Source organism: Triticum dicoccoides, chromosome 5B, assembly GCF_002162155.2.
Source record: "Triticum dicoccoides isolate Atlit2015 ecotype Zavitan chromosome 5B, WEW_v2.0, whole genome shotgun sequence".
In the NCBI taxonomy this organism is placed as follows: domain Eukaryota; kingdom Viridiplantae; phylum Streptophyta; class Magnoliopsida; order Poales; family Poaceae; genus Triticum; species Triticum dicoccoides.
In genome coordinates this window covers 697,219,820-697,239,530 of record NC_041389.1, presented here as the reverse complement: position 1 = coordinate 697,239,530, position 19,711 = coordinate 697,219,820, and the positions used below count along the sequence as shown (strand labels likewise).

General features: G+C 42.0%; 1 pseudogene; it reads left to right on the top strand.

The window, feature by feature from the left end:
• The first annotated feature begins 19,377 nt into the window (after positions 1-19,377).
• The window catches only part of LOC119312731, a 39,569-nt pseudogene continuing 39,235 nt past the window's right edge, over positions 19,378-19,711 (top strand).

Genomic DNA, 19,711 nt, shown 5'->3' with positions numbered 1-19,711 from the left:
TCACTTTCTCCTTCTTCTTCTCAGAAGCACCCTCTCCCTCTTTCACGAACATTTGTTTGAGAGGAGGAGGACGATTGGTCTTGTTGTTCTTCTTCTTCTTGCTCTTGGACTTGGGTGCAAACCCAATTCCTTCTTTGGCCACAACTTCCTTTTGATTGCTCAAAAGGTCGTTGAGGTTTTTCTCACCTTGAATGCAAGACACAAGGCCTTTCTCAAGTTGATCCTTCAACTTGGCATTTTCCTCCACAAGATGCACATGCTCACAACAAGGGTTAGTAGCACATGCATTATCAATTAATACCATATGAGGAAAGGTGGCCTTTTCCTTGATTAGCTTAACTTGGAGTTGAGCATGAGACTCTTTGAGGCTAGCATGAGTACCCTTCAAGACCTTGTGGGCCTTGTCAAGTATCTCAAACTCCTCTTTGAGTCTAGCATGATCAACCCCAAGTTTAGCCTTCTCGGAGGTTAGCACACGAGACATGACAAGAGCATGATCAAGATCTTTCTTTAACTTAGCATGGTCATCATTGTGTGACTCCTCAAGAGTCAAATGATGCACACGCTCTTCCTCAAGAGCATTAGAGAGATCCGATATCTCATCGGCATAGTCATGACTATGACCTTCCATCTTGGAAATGGTTTCTTCGTGAGCCTCGATCATGTCATTGGCCTCACCAAGTTGTTCCAAGAGAGCAACAAAGTGCTTCTTGGACTTTCCCTTGAGCTTACTCATAAAAGACTCAAATTCATTCACTTCCTCATTAGACTCAACATGTCCATCAATGCAATCCTCCAAGGAGGGATTAGTAATGATGGTGGTTGTGATGTTGGGGGTTACCTTGTTTGAAGCTTTAGCCATGAGGCATCTAGCGGTGATGTTTTCGTTGGGTGATTCGAAGAGAGACACCCAGGGAGTAGCAATGGCAATGGACGCCATGGCCGTTGCTTCTTCACTTTCATCATCATCGTCATCCTCTTGGTATTCTTCTTGAACCACCAACCCACGAGTAGGAGTCTTCTTGGGGAAGTTGTTCTTGTTGGGGAAGGACTTGGCTTTGTCTTTCCGAATGAACTTGCCACCATTGTCTTCCCGCTTCTCGTAAGGACAATCCGCAACGAAATGGCTCACATTGCCACAGTTGAAGCAAGTTCTAACTCATTGCTTGCCCTTGACGCCACTTGAGTTGTTCTTGTTGAAGTTGGGTCTTGAGCTCTTCTTGCTCCAAAATTGTCTTGAAGCAAGAGCCATGTGCTCATGGTAGTCAAACTTGGTGTCTTCGGGGTTGCTTTCCTCATCTTCCACTTCTTCCTCTTCTTTAATAGTAACCTTGGCCTTCAAAGCAAGGTTAGGCTTCTTTGCTCTTTGAGAACGGAGCACCGCATTGTCGGCGGTCTTGTCCAAGATGCTCATTGCAACGAACTCATCCAACACTTCACTTGAGGTCATGGTGTGGAAGTCCGGACGTTGACGAATGACGGAGGACATGGCCTTGTTGTAGGGCATCATGGCCTTGAGGAACTTCCGCTTGATCCAATTGTCATCCGTGTCCTTGCTTCCATGATCTCGAAGTGCCACCGCGAGTTTGGTCACTCTTCGAAAGAGCTCACGAGGTTCTTCATCTTCTTTCATTGCAAACTCATCGGCTTCATCTTGCACCACTTCATAGTTGGAGCGTTTAATGCTAGCACTTCCACGATAGAGACCCTCGACACATTTCCATGCTTCTTTAGCCACGACATGGGGTCGAAGGTGAGGGAGATCTTCGGGAAGGATCGCATCTTGGATGATGAAGAGAGCACTCTCATTGAATTGATTGTCCACGGCTTCTCGAGGGGTGAAGTTGCTTGGGTCATGAGGATAAAAACCTTCTTCAATGATTCTCCAAAGGTTAGTGTTCACATGTTTCAAATGACGCTTAAAGCGATAGACCCAATTATCAAAATCTTCATGTTTCTCATATTTAGGAGGTGGACCGGCATGATTCAAATGAGTGGAGGGGATTGGCCCTCCATAAACCGGGGGTTCCACATGGGCAAAGATGCCGGTGCCATTTCTACCACTAGTAGAAGGACTTTTTTCATTGTTAGCTTCCCCCTTATCGGAGATAGCATCCGTCACCTTGTTAGTAGGATCACCCACTTTCATTGGCGCGGTAGATAGTTTAAGTCCCTCTAGAAATTCATTAAACATGCTTTTAACCTCGGCCGTCATGGAGGTTTTCAATGTGTCTAAAGCCACATTGAATTCCTCACGAGAGATCGAGGTTCCCCCTTCGGCCGAAGACGAGATGGGATTCACACCGGAGTGTTCCTCCGCACCATCATTGGTGTCAACCATACTCTTCGGACAGCAAAGTCCTTAATAAAGAGACGAGGCTCTGATACCAATTGAAAGGATCGATATGGTTGACTAGAGGGGGGGTGAATAGGCAACTAACAATTTTTAACCTTTTCTTTACCAAATTAAACTTTGCAACAAAATAGGTTGTCTAGATGTGCAACTACGTGAACAACCTATATGATGCAATAACAACTAGTATACAAGCAAACAAGGGATGTAACAACAAGTAAGCTTGCAAGAGTAAAGGCACAAAATAACCAAGAGTGGAGCCGGTGGAGACGAGGATGTGTTACCGGAGTTCCTTCCTTTTAAGGGGAAGTACGTCTCCGTTAGAGCGGTGTGGAGGCACAATGCTCCCCAAGAAGCCACTAGGGCCACCGTATTCTCCTCGCGCCCTCACACAATGTGAGATGCCGTGATTCCACTATTGGTGCCCTTGAAGGCGGCGACCGAACCTTTACAAGCAAGGTTGGGGCTATCTCCACAACAATCGGAGGCTCCCAACAACAACAACAACACCACGAAGCTTCACCACAATGGAGTATGGCTTCGAGGTGACCTCAACCGTCTAGGGTGCTCAACACCCAAGAGTAACAAGATCCGCAAGGGATAAGTGGGTGGAATCAAATTTCTCTTGGTGGAAGTGTAGATCTGGGCCTTCTCAACCAATCCCGAGCAAATCAACAAGTTTGATTGGCTAGGGAGAGAGATCGGGCGAAAATGGAGCTTTGAGCAACAATGGGGCTTTGGGGGAAAGAGGTAGGTCAACTAGGAGGAAGAAGACCCCTTTATATAGTGGGGGAACACATCCAACCGTTAGCCCACTGAGCAGCCCCGCACAGAGCGGTACTACCGCTGGGGCAGGGCGGTACTACCGCTGAGAGCGGTACTACCGCTCCCTGCTCAGTGGTACTACCGCGCGGAAGGGGAAGCCAGGCCACTGGCCCCAGAGCGGTACTACCGCGGGAGTAGGAGCGGTACTACCGCTCGGAGTGGTACTACCGCTTCTACTACCGCTGGTAGTGCCGCAAAACCCGACACGGGAAAACACCATCTCGAATCGAGGCGGTAGTAGGCCCGGTACTACTGCGGTACTACGGCCGAACCCTCGAGCGGTACTACCGCTGTGAGCGGTACTACCGCTCGGTGGAGCGGTGCTACCGCTGGGGGGCTTCGGCGGTACTACCACTGTAGATCGCGGTACTACCGCTGGCACAGGGCGAAGCAGGTAACGGAAGAGAAGTGCAGCTCCAAATATGCGAAGGGAAGACGACGGGTGTGATAGGGATGTGTACGTGTTGATTCCACCCTAGTCTTACCAAAGCGGATCCCCTCTTAATAGTACGGTGACTCCTACGAGACTAGTCCACCAACAACGAAACGCAGGAGTTACACCATCTTGAATAAAACACCGAGGGGAGGAAATCGTCTCGTGCCAATGGATGATTCTCTAAAAGAACTTAACGCACACGATTAGTCCGCAAAAGCATTGTCATCAATCACCAAAACCACTTGGGAATAAATATGCCCTTACAGCAGGAATTAGGCTTGGGGATGCTGATACGTCTCCAACGTATCTATAATTTATGAAGTATTCATGCCATTATATTATCCATCTAGGATGTTTTATATGTATTTATATGCTAATTTATATGATTTTTGGGACTAACGTATTAACCTAGAGCCCAGTGCTAGTTTCTGTTTTCTCCTTGTTTTTGAGTTTTACAGAAAAGGAATACCAAACGGAGTCCAATTGACGTGCCAATTTTTGATGAATTTTTATGGACCAAAAGAAGCCTCAGGAGTGCAAGAGTTGGGCCAGAAGAGTTCTGGGCTGCCCACGAGGGTGGGGGCGCGCCCCACGGGGGTGGGCACGCCCCCTGCCTCGTGGACAGCCCAGAGACCCCCCTGACGTGAAACCTACGCCAAAAATTCCTATAAATACAGAAACTTCCAGAAATAAACCTAGATTGGAAGTTCCGCCGCCGCAAGCCTCTGTAGCCACGAGAAATCAATCTAGGCCCTCTCTAGCACCCTGCCGGAGGGGGCCATCATCACCGGAGGCCATGGAGGAGGATCCCGGAGGGGCCATCATCGTCATGAAAGCCAAGGACCAGAGGGGGAAGGCCATGGAGGAGGAAGCACAAGGGGGAGGACCTCTTCTCCTCTCTCTTGGTGGCGCCAGAGTGCCATCGGGAGGGGAATCATCGCCGCAGTGATCGTCTTCATCAACATCACCACCATCATCACCATCCTCATCTCTTTTACGCGGTCCACTCTCCCGCACCCCGCTGTAATCCCTACTTGAACATGGTGCTTTATGCCACATATTATGATCCAATGATGTGTTGCCATCCTATGATGTTTTGAGTAGATATCTTTTGTCTTTGGGTTGATTGATGATCTAGATTGGTATGAGTTGTATGTTTTACTTTGGTGCTGTACTATGGTGCCCTCCGTGTCACGCAAGTGTGAGGGATTCCCGTTGTAGGGTGTTGCAATACGTTCATGATTCGCTTATAGTGGGTTGGTGAGTGACTGAAAGACAAACCCGAGTAAGGGGGTTGTTGCTTATGGGAATAAAGAGGACTTGATGCTTTAATGTTGTGGTTGGGTTTTACCTTAATGATCTTTAGTAGTTGCGGATGCTTGCTAGAGTTCCAATCATAAGTGCATATGATCCAAGTAGAGAAAGTATGTTAGCTTATATGTCTCCCTCATATGAAATTGCAATAGTGATTACCGGTCTTGTTAACAATTGCCTAGGATAATTCTGCACACCGACCCATAATTATTCCACACTCGCTATTTATAATATTTAGTAATATATTCTAACTTTATTATAATAGCACCTACTTTTATGTTTTAGCTCTCCGATATCATGCAAAGTTATCCTCTTCATACCCACAACATAGTTTTATTTCTCGTTTCTAGTTGGAAGCAAACGTTCGGTGTACGTAGAGTCGTATCAGTGGCAGATAGGGCTTGAGAGAATATTGATCTTACCTTTAGCTCCTTGTGGGTTCGACACTCCATACTTATCACTTCCACCTTTGGAAATTGCTACGATGATTCCTTGCACTTGGGGATTATCATGAAGTAGCCCACGCTTGCACCTTGTCATCTCCTGTTTTATCTTACTGATGTGGTTGATGCTATGAACAACATGCCATGCACATTAACCAAAATAGATACAATGATTGTCTTTGCCCTTCATCTATGCTTGTTATGTTGAAATGGTAATCTCATAGTGTGGTGAAGCTCCCTGCATTATGAACAATGCCAAATTATGCTATTGATATTTTGAACTTACTCTTTATTTTCTAATTTGAAATTGGATGGAATTAACAACATAGTTATCATCTTTGTTTATAAACATGCAAAACCTGTCATCTCTCTGCTTGTTTTAGGGTGATATTCCTGATGGCATGCACAACTCTGCTGAAGGCTATGAGACAAACCCAACATATATTGCAACAAAGAAGGCAAAACATCTTGAAGATAGCAAGACAACCCCAAAGTCTTGTCTTGATGCAGTGTTCAAGTTACTTGAGACTAGCAGTCAGACAAGCTCACAGAATTTGTTGTCTGAATCAGTTCAACTTCTTCAGTCCCAAGTTCTAGCAGAAAGGCATTCTGCAACTCAACTTCGACTTGAAGTCCTATCTCTAAGAAAGATTGCGGAGAACACCAATGAGAACCTCATTGCTAAACAGTTACACCTAGAAGCTATGACCGACATGCTAGGACGGTCTCACAGCCTTGCTCAGCAGCTTGCGCAGTAGTTCCCACGCAAGGCTAACCTTTCTTGAACTGTCTTGGAAGTGGTCTTGGTTCAGTATTATTTTGTTACGCTGAAATGGCGCCCAGTTTTTGTAATCTGCTTCTTCATTGCGCTTTATGATCAGTGGTGGCGCACTTCGATGCCCAGTGGATGTAATATACCATAAATCCTTTATTGTATAGTGTAGGTTTATTCTAAGTTACTATGCCATAATTTCTTTATTGTATACAGTAGGTTTATTCTTAATTCCTACTAGTTATTGCCATCATTCGCAATCTGAAAAAAATGGAGAAAATCTGATGTAGTCGACCGCGAAACATTCGCCTCTAACTGGCCTGATTTTTAGCGAGCCACAATTGGACCGGCCTGCAACTTTCTTGGGCCTGAAAGGCCATTAGGGCTTCACACTTTACACCAGGCCCACAACTTACACGGGGCTATATTCGGCCCAAAGTTTAGTCGGGCCTTTAGTGGACCCAGCGCTTAGTTAGGCCCATGTAGCTTTGGGCCAATAACAGGTGATAACCCACAAGTATAGGGGATCGCAACAGTTTTCGAGGGTAGAGTATTTAACCCAAATTTATTGATTCGACACAAGGGGAGCCAAAGAATATTCTCAAGTATTAGCAGTTGAGTTGTCAATTCAACCACACCTGGATAACTTAGTATCTACAACAAAGTATTTAGTAGCAAAGTAGTATGGAAGTAACGGTAACCGTAGCAAAAGTAACAGTAGCAGTTTTGTAGTAATTGTAACAGTAGCAACGGTAAAGTAAATAAGCAAAGCACAATATGTGAAAAGCTCGTAGGCATTGGATCAGTGATGGATAATTATGTCGGATGCGATTCCTCATGTAACAGTTATAATATAGGGTGACACAGAACTAGCTCCAATTCGTCAATGCAATGTAGGCATGTATTCCGAATATAGTCATACGTGCTTATGGAAAAGAACTTGCATGACATCTTTTGTCCTACCATCCCGTGGAAGCGGGGTCCTAGCAGAAACTAAGGGATATTAAGGCCTCCTTTTAATAGAGAACCGGAACAATGCATTAGCACATAGTGAATACATGAACTCCTCAAACTACGGTCATCACGGAGAAGTATCCCGATTATTGTCACTTCGGGGTTGCCGGATCATAACACATAATAGGTGACTATAGACTTGCAAGATAGGATCAAGAACTCACATATATTCATAAAAACATAATAGGTTCAGATCTGAAATCATGGCACTCGGGCCCTAGTGACAAGCATTAAGCATAGCAAAGTCATAGCAACATCAATCTAAGAACACAGTGGACACTAGGGATCAAACCCTAACAAAACTAACTTGACTACATGGTAAATTTCATCCAACCCATCATCGTCCAGCAAGCCTACGATGGAATTACTCACGCACGGCGGTGAGCATCATGAAATTGGTGATGGAGGATGGTTGATGATGACGATGGCGACAAATCCCCCTCTCCGGAGCCCCGAACGGACTCAAGATCAGCCCTCCCAAGAGAGATTAGGGCTTGGCGGCAGCTCCGTATCGTAAAACACGATGAATCTTTCTCTCTAATTTTTTTCTCCGCGAGAGCAAATATATGGAGTTGGAGTTGAGGTCGGTGGACGTCCAGGGGGCCCACGAGGCAGGGGGCGCGCCCCACCCTCGTGGACAGGGTGTAGGCCCCCTGGCCTTGATTCTTTCGCCAGTATTTTTTATTAATTCCAAAAATAATCTCCGAGGAGTTTCAGGTCATTCCGAGAACTTTTGTTTCTGCACAAAAATAACACCATGGCAATTCTGCTGAAAATAGCGTCAGTCCGGGTTAGTTCCATTCAAATCATACAAGTTAGAGTCCAAAACAAGGGCAAAAGTGTTTGGAAAAGTAGATACGATGGAGACGTATCAACTCGCCCAAGCTTAAACCTTTGCTAGTCCTCAAGCAATTCAGTTGATAAACTGAAAGTGATAAAGAAAAACTTTTACAAACTCTGTTTGCTCTTGTTGTTGTAAATATGTAAAGCCAGCATTCAAGTTTTCAGCAAAGATTATGAACTAACCATATTCACAATAACATTTAGGTCTCATGTTTACTCATATCAATGGCATAATCAACTAGCAAGCAATAATAATAAATCTCGGATGACAACACTTTCTCAAAACAACCATAATATGATATAACAAGATGGTATCTTGCTAGCCCTTTCTGAGACCGCAAAACATAAATGCAAAGCATCTTTAAAGATCAAGGACTGACTAAACATTGTAATTCATGGTAAAAGAGATCCAGTCATAGTCATACCCAATATAAACTAATAGTAATGCATGCAAATGACAGTTGTGCTCTCCAGCGGGTGCTTTTTAATAAGAGGGCGATGACTCAACATAAAAGTAAATAGAGAGGCCCTTCGCAGAGGGAAGCAGGGATTTGTAGGGGTGCCAGATCTCGATTTTTGAAATAGAGATAAATAATATTTTGGGTGGCATACTTTCACTGTCAACATAACAACCAAGAGATCTCGATATCTTCCATGCTACACACATTTAGGCGGTTCCCAAACAGAATGGTAAAGTTTATACTCCCCCACCACCAACAAGCATCAATCCATGGCTTGCCCGAAACACAGGGTGCCTCCAACTAACAACAATCCCGGGGGAGTTTTGTTTGCAATTATTTTGATTTGATTTGAGCATGGGACTGGGCATCCCGGTGACCAGCCATTTTCTCATGAATGAGGAGCGGAGTCCGCTCCTCTTGAGAATAACCCATCTAGCATGGAAGATACAGACACTACAAGAAATCTGTTAATCCATGACGGATTTCTGTTGATGTTTCCAAAAACTGTCATGGACGACCTACTAGAGCCCCACAAGCCCACGCAAGCCCGCTAAAGCCCGGGTAACTATTGCCCGTATAAAAGCCTAACCCTAGAACCCTCCTCCTCAGCCCACTGCTCTCTGCCCCTCCTCCACATCCCCTCTCGATTCCCCCATCATCTCCTAGCCGCCACCCACCACCCACCACATCTTTTCCTACCTCCTCCCACAGATCGCCGCCGGCCCTCCCCTCACCTCCTCTCACCTCGCAGCGCTGGCAGCTGCCAGATCCGTCGCACTCCCACCCATCAATCCCTCTGGAAATCCATATCTCTCTCTCTCTCATGCGACACCTCACGCCATGGCCAGCGCCTGAAGATCCCGTTGACGTCCGCCACCGTGCAGCGCGCTCACGAACTGGTCTATGAGACTATGACCCCTCCAACCTCCAGTCCGGCTGGATCCACCGCTCCTGGTCTCCGGTGCTTGCCCGCTAACCCAATCTCGTGGCTAGGGTTTTGGCTGCGGCTTCGCATCCATCGTCGGCGCGTCTCCAGCAGCTCCTCTCTGATGCACACGGCGCCGCTTCACGCCCTCTCCGCCTCGTGGATGGTGGCTTGGTGCGCTCCCTCCCGTTGGCTGGACTGTGGCGACCACGGTGCTTGAGGCAGATCGGTGTGATTACCAAGCTCAAGGACTAGGGCGGTTGTGCTGCATGTGCACGGCGGCAGATAAGCAGGGTGAGTATGGCTGATGTTGTTTACGGACACTAGATCTGAAATTAGATCATGCTGCATCTGATTTTTGCATCCATGGTTACTGCTAGCTTAACACAAAACGTTCCCCCGTTTCCATGGTAACATGCATTGGTAATTGATGTGCCCAGAACTTCTTGTAAGTGGACAGTATTTCACACATCTTTTCCTGTCATCTGATTTTAGCGATTGGACTAATGAAACATCCCATCATATTTCAGGTAGCTGCCGGCCTGTATTCAGAAAGAAGGCAGCTCCATGCCTCCTACGAATTTATAGTAAGTACCCAGATGTTGTGAATATCGATGGCTTGGCCTGTCGTTAGAAAACGTAATTAGCTGCTTGTTACTTTCTATGATTTTTTTTATCATAAACGTCTGAATCTCTCGATTTGCAGTATGCAAATGTGATGTGAATTATGAAGCATCTACTTGGGATTTCTTATTCACTTATTACCTGACTTCTTAATATAGGTGTACAAATAATCCTTCTGTTTAACCGATGCTTAGTTTTTTCGCTTATTACAACAGAGGTGATGGATTTTGTACTATTGTATTTTCGGAAATGCGCGTACACAGTATTGCAATCTGAAGGAGTGATGGAAATGCGCGTACACAGTATTGTACCAAGTCACTAATAGATGGAACATTATTTTCGCTTCATATTTAAGAGTGTTTGATCTGCTATATAGTGCATTTGTTCAGTCTCAAAATTTCAGTGTTACTACTAGCATTTTTCTCTATTTCTTGGTATTATTCACACCATGTCATTGGTGAAAGCCTACTGGAAAGAATAATTAATCAAGGTTGTGCCAAGTTAAACTAAATATTATGTATACAACCAGAACTACAGAAAAAAAGATCTAGTTATATTCCCTTGAATTATTTATTTAATGCATTTTCATGTGAGGGCTCTTTACAGAAAGAAACTGAGATTCATTTAGAAAATCATGTTAATATTTATTACATATCATTAACTAATGGTTACATAGGGTTGGCTCATTGCCGTTTACCCTTTTTTAAAATACTTACCCTTGTACTCATTTTATTGTAAAGACAATAATCAGGAAGTGGCATGTATAAAATTTGAAAATCGGCTCTATCTCAATTCTTTATCTCATTTCATATTGAATTGTAGGCAGAGATAATTATGTACCTTGTATGCAATGAAGGCTAATCACACCCCCCCCCCCCAAAAAAAAGAAAGGCAATCAGTAAATGTGAGAATGCATGCTTTTTTCCAACATATGTTATTGTTCTTCACAATTCCCAGTGTAGTTAATCTAGATGTGAAGGTTGTGGTATGAAAGCATCAGAATAAATTTTAACCATTAGGTTCATCTTGCTTAACTGAAGTATTCTGATGCTCGCGAATATTTGGTCTTTGTAAAGAAGTCTACTCTTAGCATAATAAGATCACCAAGTGGATCATTTAATTGACTAAAATGGTCTTTTCTTCGAGTTGTTTTATTTTATATGACATGTAGAACGCAAGTTTATTGACAGAATTACCTTTAATGGATGGAAAGTATGCCTCCAGTATTACTATTTTCATGTTTTGTTAACTATGAACTACATTATATTGTATGGGAGCTGGCTATTATAACTTATTGTAATTTTGTATCTGTTTTTGATTCTATGCAGGTTTGGAAGTTAGTTCGTGTTACTAGAGATTGAAGGTTTTTTAGCAGGAATTACTTGGGTCAGAATAGCTGTCTGGAACTGGTGGTGGTGTAGTGTTCTGGTGGGTTAGTGTTGGAGATTAAAATTAGCTAGCAGTGGATTTTCAATGAAGTCATGTTACTCGATTTTTTACAAAAAAAAGATGCTTATAGCTTTTTCTAGATATGCTTATGATATTTCATATTAAGGTTTGTATTTGAAGCCAGGCTGATAGTTGGAAATCTGTATTGTCTTGTGAACAAATGTTAATTTTCTGAATGAATATAATTTGGTGGTCTTTTGTAAATTGTGATGAATTGAGAAAGCAGGCTGGACTAAAAAAGAGGCTAATGTATTCGAATGGAATGGAATTGGGCTAGTTAATACATGGCCATGTTTGCCTCCACGTCAGATCCACGTATGCTACTTGTTGCTTTTAGATATGTAAATCGGTGACGGTTTTTTCCGTCACACCCTAGTTTGGGCTTGGCGGGCCTGTGGCAGATCCATGACAGCCAAGAACCGTCATGGAAGGTACGATGCTAAATTATGACGCGATATACATGATGGATTTTAGATCCGTCATGGAGGGACACACATGACAGTTTTTGGCTGATCCGTGACGAACAAGGATCGTCATGTATTAACAAGTTTCTTGTAGTGGATCTGTTCGAGCATACAGAACAGAATTTCATTTGAAGGTTTGGAGTTTGGCACATACAAATTTACTTGGAACGGCAGGTAGATACCGCGTATAGGAAGGTATGGTGGACTCATATGGAATAACTTTGGGGTTCATGGAGTTTGGATGCACAAGCAGTATTCCCGCATAGTACAGGTGAAGGCTAGAAAGAGACTGGGAAGCGACCAACTGAGAGAGCGACAACAGTCATGAACATGCATTAAAATTAATCAACACCGAGGGCAAGCATGAGTAGGATATAATCCACCATGAACATAAATATTGTGAAGGCTATGTTGATTTTGTTTCAACTACATGCGTGAACATGTGCCAAGTCAAGTCACTCAATTCATTCAAAGGAGGATACCACCCTATCATACCACGTCACAACCATTTTAATAGCATGTTGGCACGCAAGGTAAACCATTATAAGCTCCTAGCTAATTAAGCATGGCATAAGCAACTATAATCTCTAATTGTCATTGCAAACATGTTTATTCATAATAGGTTGAATCAGAAATGATGAACTAATCATATTTACAAAAACAAGAGAGGTCGAGTTCATACCAGCTTCTCTCATCTCAATCAGTCCATTATATATCGTCATTATTGCCTTTCACTTGCACGACCGAACGGTGTGGATAATAATAATAGTGCATGTGCATTGGACTAAGCTGGAATTTGCAAGCATTCAATTCAAGGGAGAAGACAAGGTAATATGGGTTCTTGGTTAAATCAACAATCATACATATTAGAGCCACTAAACATTTTCATTATGGTCTTCTCCTCTCGACCCCCAAAGGAAAGAAAAGAAATAAAACTATTTACACGGGAAAGCTCCCAACAAGCAAAAGAAGAACGAGAAATATTTTTGGGTTTTCTTTTAATATTACTACTATAAGCATGGAAATTAAACTAACTAATTTTTTTGTTTTTTCTTAAGGTTTATTAAACACACAAGAAGAAAACTAGAAAAAGGAAATTAAACTAGCATGGATAGTACAATGAAAAAGTATGAGCACCAACAACTAGAATGAGTGTGTGAACATGAATGTAATGTTGGTGAGAAATACGTACTCCCCCAAGCATAGGCTTTTGGCCTAAGTTGGACTATGGCCATGGGTAGCCTGGCTGATATCCGAAGTTGTAACTGGGGTCGTACTGAGATGCAGCAGCCATTGCCTCCTGAGCTGCAGCATGGCAGCGAGCTGCCTCCCTCCTCCTCTCGTACTCATTTGCCTCCTCCGTGGTGATAACATATCTTCCTTTTGCCTGATAATCAAAGAGGGCAGGAGCAGGGAGAGTAATATGGACAGCGCGATGTCTGTCAAAGATTAGTTGATACTGGAGGAACTGTTCGTTCCTCTCAAGAAAATGATGATTAACCATGGCATTATAATCTAAATAAGCGGGAGGCAACTCCCTATCATCTTCATGTACAGGTATACCAAGATAATTAGCCACACGGGTCCCATAAATTGCTCCAAACAAATCTCCAACTAAACCATTATTATGCAACCTACGTGCAACAATTGCTCCCAAGTTGTATTGTTTATCACCTAATACAGCACTGTTGAGAACAAAAAGATCAGGAACGCACATGTGACATGCTTCATCTTTACCGTTAATGCATCTACCAATGAAGAGAGCAAAATAATGTATAGCAGGAAAATGAATGCTCCCTATAGTAGCTTGTGCTATTTCTCTAGATTCTCCCACAGTGATACTAGTAAGAAAGTCTTTATATTCAGATTTACGAGGTTCATTAACACTGCCCCCCTGCGGGAGTTTACAAGCAGTAGTAAAATCTTCTAGGTCCATGGTATAAGATTTATCATAAATATCAAACAGGACATTTTGAGAATTGCGCGAAGATGTAAATTTAAACCTTCTCACAAAGGAGTCAGTCAAATAGTGGTATTGAGGACACTTATCTTGCATGAAGTCCTCAAGGTCAGCGTTACACACATATGCATCAAATTCATCCTTGATGCCCGCTTTGACCATAAACTCCTCTAACGGCCATTCACAAGGCCGCACATAAGCTACCTTCGGTGGTTCATCGTCCTGCTCACGTATTGCGAGCCTGGGTCCTTGCTTCCTTGAAGAACCACCTTGGTACATTTTCCTAGACATATTCTTCCTCTGAAAAATTTCTGAAATTTTTAGTAACTCAAAATAAAAGTGCACCAAACTCCACAAAATTCATAGCAACTACTCTCACAAGTGCCTAGAGACTATATCATGCATTAGAACTACTTGGGACCATATAAATTTGACATGCAAGCTCAAGAATAGGGTCACCTAGGCAGCAAAAATTTGCAATGAATAAAGCACTAGAACAAAAACTAATTGGACCATTGGAGGAGTCTCATACCAAGGAACAATCCCCCAAAGCAGTTTTGTGAATGGAGCTTTGAGCAAGGAGATCGAAAATGGCAGCAAAGTGAGCTAGAACTCGTGCTTGGGCTGGATAGTGATTTTTTTGGGAGGAAGAAGAAGTGCATGGGTGCAGGAATAAGTGGAGGGGAGACCCTGTGGGCCCACGAGGCAGGGGGTGCGCCCTGTAGGGGTGGGCGCGCCTTGGACCCTTGTGGCCAGGTGCTTGCTCCCCTGCTGTGTTCTCAGTGCCAGATATTATCAAATATTCTAGAAAAAATCATATTAAATTGGCAGGGCATTTGGAGAACATTTATTTTCGGGGTATTCTTTATTGCATGGATAATTCAGAAAACAGGCAGAAAATATCATTTTTGCTTTATTTATTCTAAATAACAGAAAGTAAAAAGAGGGTACAAAAGGTTGTGCCTTCTAACTTCATCCATCTCATGATCATCAAAAGGAATCCACTAACAAGGTTGATCAAGTCTTGTTAACAAACTCATTCCGAATAACATGGAACCGGAGAAATTTCGAATAACACTAGGTTACCTCAACGGGGATATGAACATCCCCAATAATAAGAATATCATATTTCTTCTTGACAGTAGGAAGAGGAAATTCAAAACCTCCGATAATAATCGATGGAATTTTCCCAATAGAATTGATGCTATGAACTTGAGGTTGTTTCCTCGGAAAGTGTACCGTATGCTCATTACCATTAACATGAAAAGTGACATTGCCTTTGTTGCAATCAATAACAGCCCCTGCAGTATTCAAAAAGGGTCTACCAAGGATAATTGACATACTATCGTCCTCAGGAATATCAAGAATAACAAAGTCCGTTAAAATAGTAACATTTGCAACCACAACATGCACATCCTCATAATTGCCGACAGGTATAACGGTTGATTTATCAGCCATTTGCAAAGATATTTTAGTAGGTGTCAACTTATTCAAATCAAGTCTACGATATAAAGAGAGAGGTATAACACCAACACCGGCTCCAAGATCACATAAAGCAGTTTTAACATAGTTTCTTTTAATAGAGCATGGTATAGTTGGTACTCCTGGATCTCCTAGTTTCTTAGGTATTCCACCCTTAAAAGTATAATTAGCAATCATGATGGAAATTTCAGCCTCCGGTATCTTTCTTTTATTTGTAATAATATCCTTCATGTACTTAGCATACGGATTTACTTTAAGCATATCAGTTAAACGCATACGTAAGAAGATAGGTCTAATCATTTCAGCAAAGCGCTCAAAATCCTCATCATCCTTTTTCTTGGATGGCTTAGGAGAAAAAGACATGGGTTACTGAACCCATGGTTCTCTTTCTTTACCATGCTTCCTAGCAACAAAGTCTCTCTTATCATAACATTGATTCTTTGATGGTGGGTTATCAAGATCAACAGCAGGTTCAATCTCTACATCATTAATATTGCTAGGTTGAGCATTAATGTGAACATTGAGCATCAACGTGAACATTATTATTAATATTATCACCAGGTTCATGTTCATCACCAGATTGTGTTTCAACATTAGAAATAGAAATATCATTGGGATTCTCAGGTGTTTCTACAATAGGTTCACTAGAAGCATGCAAAGTCCTATCATTTTTCTTTTTCTTCCTTTTAGAAGGACCAGGTGCATCTAAATTATTTCTCTGGGAATCTTGCTCAATTCTCTTAGGGTGGCCTTCAGGATACAAAGGTTCCTGAGTCATTTTACCAGTTCTAGTATCCACTCTAACAGCAAAATCATGTTTACTATTCAATTCATCGAGCAAATCACTTTGAACCTTAAGTACTTGTTCTGCTTGAGTGGTAACCATAGAAGCATATTTACTAATGAGTTTAAGTTCACATTTAACTCTAGCCATATAATAACTCAAGCGTCCAATCATGTAAGAATTACTCTTTAATTCTCTACCAATATAAGCGTTGAAATTTTCTTATCTAGCCATAAAGTCATCAAATTCATCTAAACATTGGCTAGGAAACTTAGTAGACGGGATTTCAACCTTATCATGTCTATAGAGAGAATTTACCTTTACTACCTGGGTCGGGTTATCAAGACCATGTGTTTCTTCAATAGGTAGTATATTAAGACCATGTGTTTCTTCAATAGGCCAGAAAATAGTCTTGATAACCCAAGAGTACAGGGGATCGCAACATTTTTTGAGGGTAGAGTATTCAACCCAAATTTATTGATTCGACACAAGGGGAGCCAAAGAATATTCTCAAGTATTAGCAGTTGAGTTGTCAATTCAACCACGCCTGGATAACTTAGTATCTGCAGCAAAGTATTTAGTAGCAAAGTAGTATGGAAGTAACGGTAACAGTAGCAAAAGTAACAGTAGTAGTTTTGTAGTAATTGTAACAGTAGCAACCGTAAAGTAAATAAGCAAAGCACAATGTGTGAAAAGCTCGTAGGCATTGGATCAGTGATGGATAATTATGTCGGATGCGATTCCTCATGTAATAGTTATAACATAGGGTGACACAGAACTAGCTCCAATTCGTCAATGCAATGTAGGCATGTATTCCGAATATAGTCATACGTGCTTATGGAAAAGAACCTGCATGACATCTTTTGTCCTACCCTCCTGTGGCAGCGGGGTCCTAATGGAAACTAAGGGATATTAAGGCCTCCTTTTAATAGAGTACCGGACCAAAGCATTAACACATAGTGAATACATGAACTCCTCAAACTACGGTCATCACCGAGAAGTATCCCGATTATTGTCACTTCGGGGTTGTCGGATCATAACACATAATAGGTGACTATAGACTTGCAAGATAGGATCAAGAACTCACATATATTCATGAAAACATAATAGGTTCAGATCTGAAATCATGGCACTCGGGCCCTCGTGACAAGCATTAAGCATAGCAAAGTCATAGCAACATCAATCTCAGAACATAGTGGACACTAGGGATCAAACCCTAACAAAATTAACTTGATTACATGGTAAATTTCATCCAACCCATCACCGTCTAGCCAGCCTATGATGGAATTACTCACGCACGGTGGTGAGCATCATGGAATTGGTGATGGAGGATGGTTGATGATGACGATAGCGACGAATCCCTCTCTCCGGAGCCCTGAACAGACTCCAGATCAGCCCTCCCGAGAGAGATTAGGGCTTGGCCGCGGCTCCGTATCGTAAAACGCGATAAATCTTTCTCTCTGATTTTTCTCTCCGTGAGAGCAAATATATGGAGTTGGAGTTGAGGTCGGTGGATGTCTAGGGGGCCCACGAGGCAGGGGGACGCGCCCAGGGGGTAGGCGCGCCGCCCACCCTCGTGGACAGGGTGTGGGCCCCCTAGCCTTGATTCTTTCGCCAGTATTTTTTATTAATTCCAAAAATAATCTCCGAGGAGTTTCAGGTCATTCCGAGAACTTTTGTTTCTGCACAAAAATAACACCATGACAATTCTGCTGAAAACAACGTCAGTCCGGGTTAGTTCCATTTAAATCATGCAAATTAGAGTTCGAAACAAGGGCAAAAGTATTTGGAAAAGTAGATACGACGGAGACGTATCAACAGGCTGAATATTCTACTTCTATTTTTTGTTTCTTTTCTTTTTTAGTTTATGTTTCTATTTCTTTATGTTTTTTTTTTAAAATTTCAGAACTTTGTAAAATTTATTTGCAAATTTAGGAAAATGTTCGTTTTTAAAATTTTTGTTCATGAGTTTCAATAAATGTTCCTATTTTAAAATTGTCCATGTTTTCAAATTTTGTTTGCATTCGAAAAATGTTTAGGAATTTCAAAAAGTGTTCCAGCTTTCCAAATTTGTTCACAAATTTATGAAATGTTCATGTTTTCAAACTTTGTTCACAAATTTATAAAATGTTTATGTTTTCAAAGTTTGTTCACAAATTTAAAAAACTTTTGTAAATTCCATAAATTTTGTTTGGGAGTTTGAAAAAATGTCCCTGTTCCAATTTTTTTTCGCAAATTTAGAAAAATGTTCATATTTACAAGCTTTGTTCGAAAAAAGTTCCATTTCCAAAATTGTTTGCAAATTTAAAAAAATATTCGTTTTTTCAAATTTTGTTTTGGAGTTTCAAAAAAATGTTCTCATGCAAAAGTTGTTCGTGTTTCCATATTTTGTTTTGAAATTTGAAAAATTGTTCCTGTTCAGTTTTTTAGGTAGTTTAAATGTTTCCGTTCTAACAAATATGTTTGCGTCCCCAAAATTTGTTTGTGTGTTGAAAAATGTTTGAGTTTTCTCAAAATTTATAAAAAAGTTAATAATGTTCACGTTTGATAAAACATTCACGTTTTGTTTTTGGGAAAAAATGTTTTTTGTTCGAATTTTCAAAAATTGTTCAGAAATTCAAAAATGTTCCCATTTTCAAATTTTGTTCAGGGTTGAAGTTTTTTAAAATTGTCCAGAAATTTGTAAATGTTCCATTTTTCAAATTTTGTTCACAATTTTAAAAATGTTTGCACTTTTCAAAATATTCTCCATTTTGTTCATGTTATTTAGAAAATTTTTGGGTGTTCAAAAAAATTCCCTTTTGAAAAAAGCACAATAAGGGGATCTTCGGTTCGATCCCTTATTCGGACTTTAACTTTTGCAAATCTTTTACACTTTTTCCGCTGTTGACAGTTTCTTTTTTGATTTGCGCTGCTAATCTAACACAATACCTGGTCTAGCGCAGTGGCTTTCACAACACGCTCATTACTACCGAGGTGGAGGTTTGAATTCTAGCACTAGCGCATTTCTTTTTTGCTGTTTTTCACCTTGCGGACGCCAAATGGGCCGGCCTGTGCGGCACGTCGACTCTTTGACGCAAAAAGCGTCACATAAGAGCTCCCGCGTCTGCGTGTCATGCGGTGCGAGGGGCGGGCCGTTCCGGCCCGTTGGCCAGTTTGGCCGCGGGGCCTCACAATGGTTTCATTCCTTGCAGATGGATGTGGGCACCCCCCACCCACATGCTCATCTGCAGACAGCTAGCTCAATTATTGCATCCCTTCTCCCAGAGTGACCGTTGACCTGATAGCCTCATCCCCTTCTTCTCCTTTGCTAGGCAAGTAAATCTGAAGCTCCATCGCCTTCACTGGGAAGCAAGCAGGTAAATCTGTCCAAGTAAAATAGTAGATCTTTGCTGGGATGTATATGTACTCGATTTTGGGGATCTGCCGTCTGCTGATTCATCATTTATCGCTGCTCTCTGCGCATATTTACCACCATTTTGAAGTGGCTGTGGTTCATTCGGTTGCTTCGGATTTGAAGGGGATTGACAGGGATTAAATCCCCTGCAAGTCAAAATCCCCT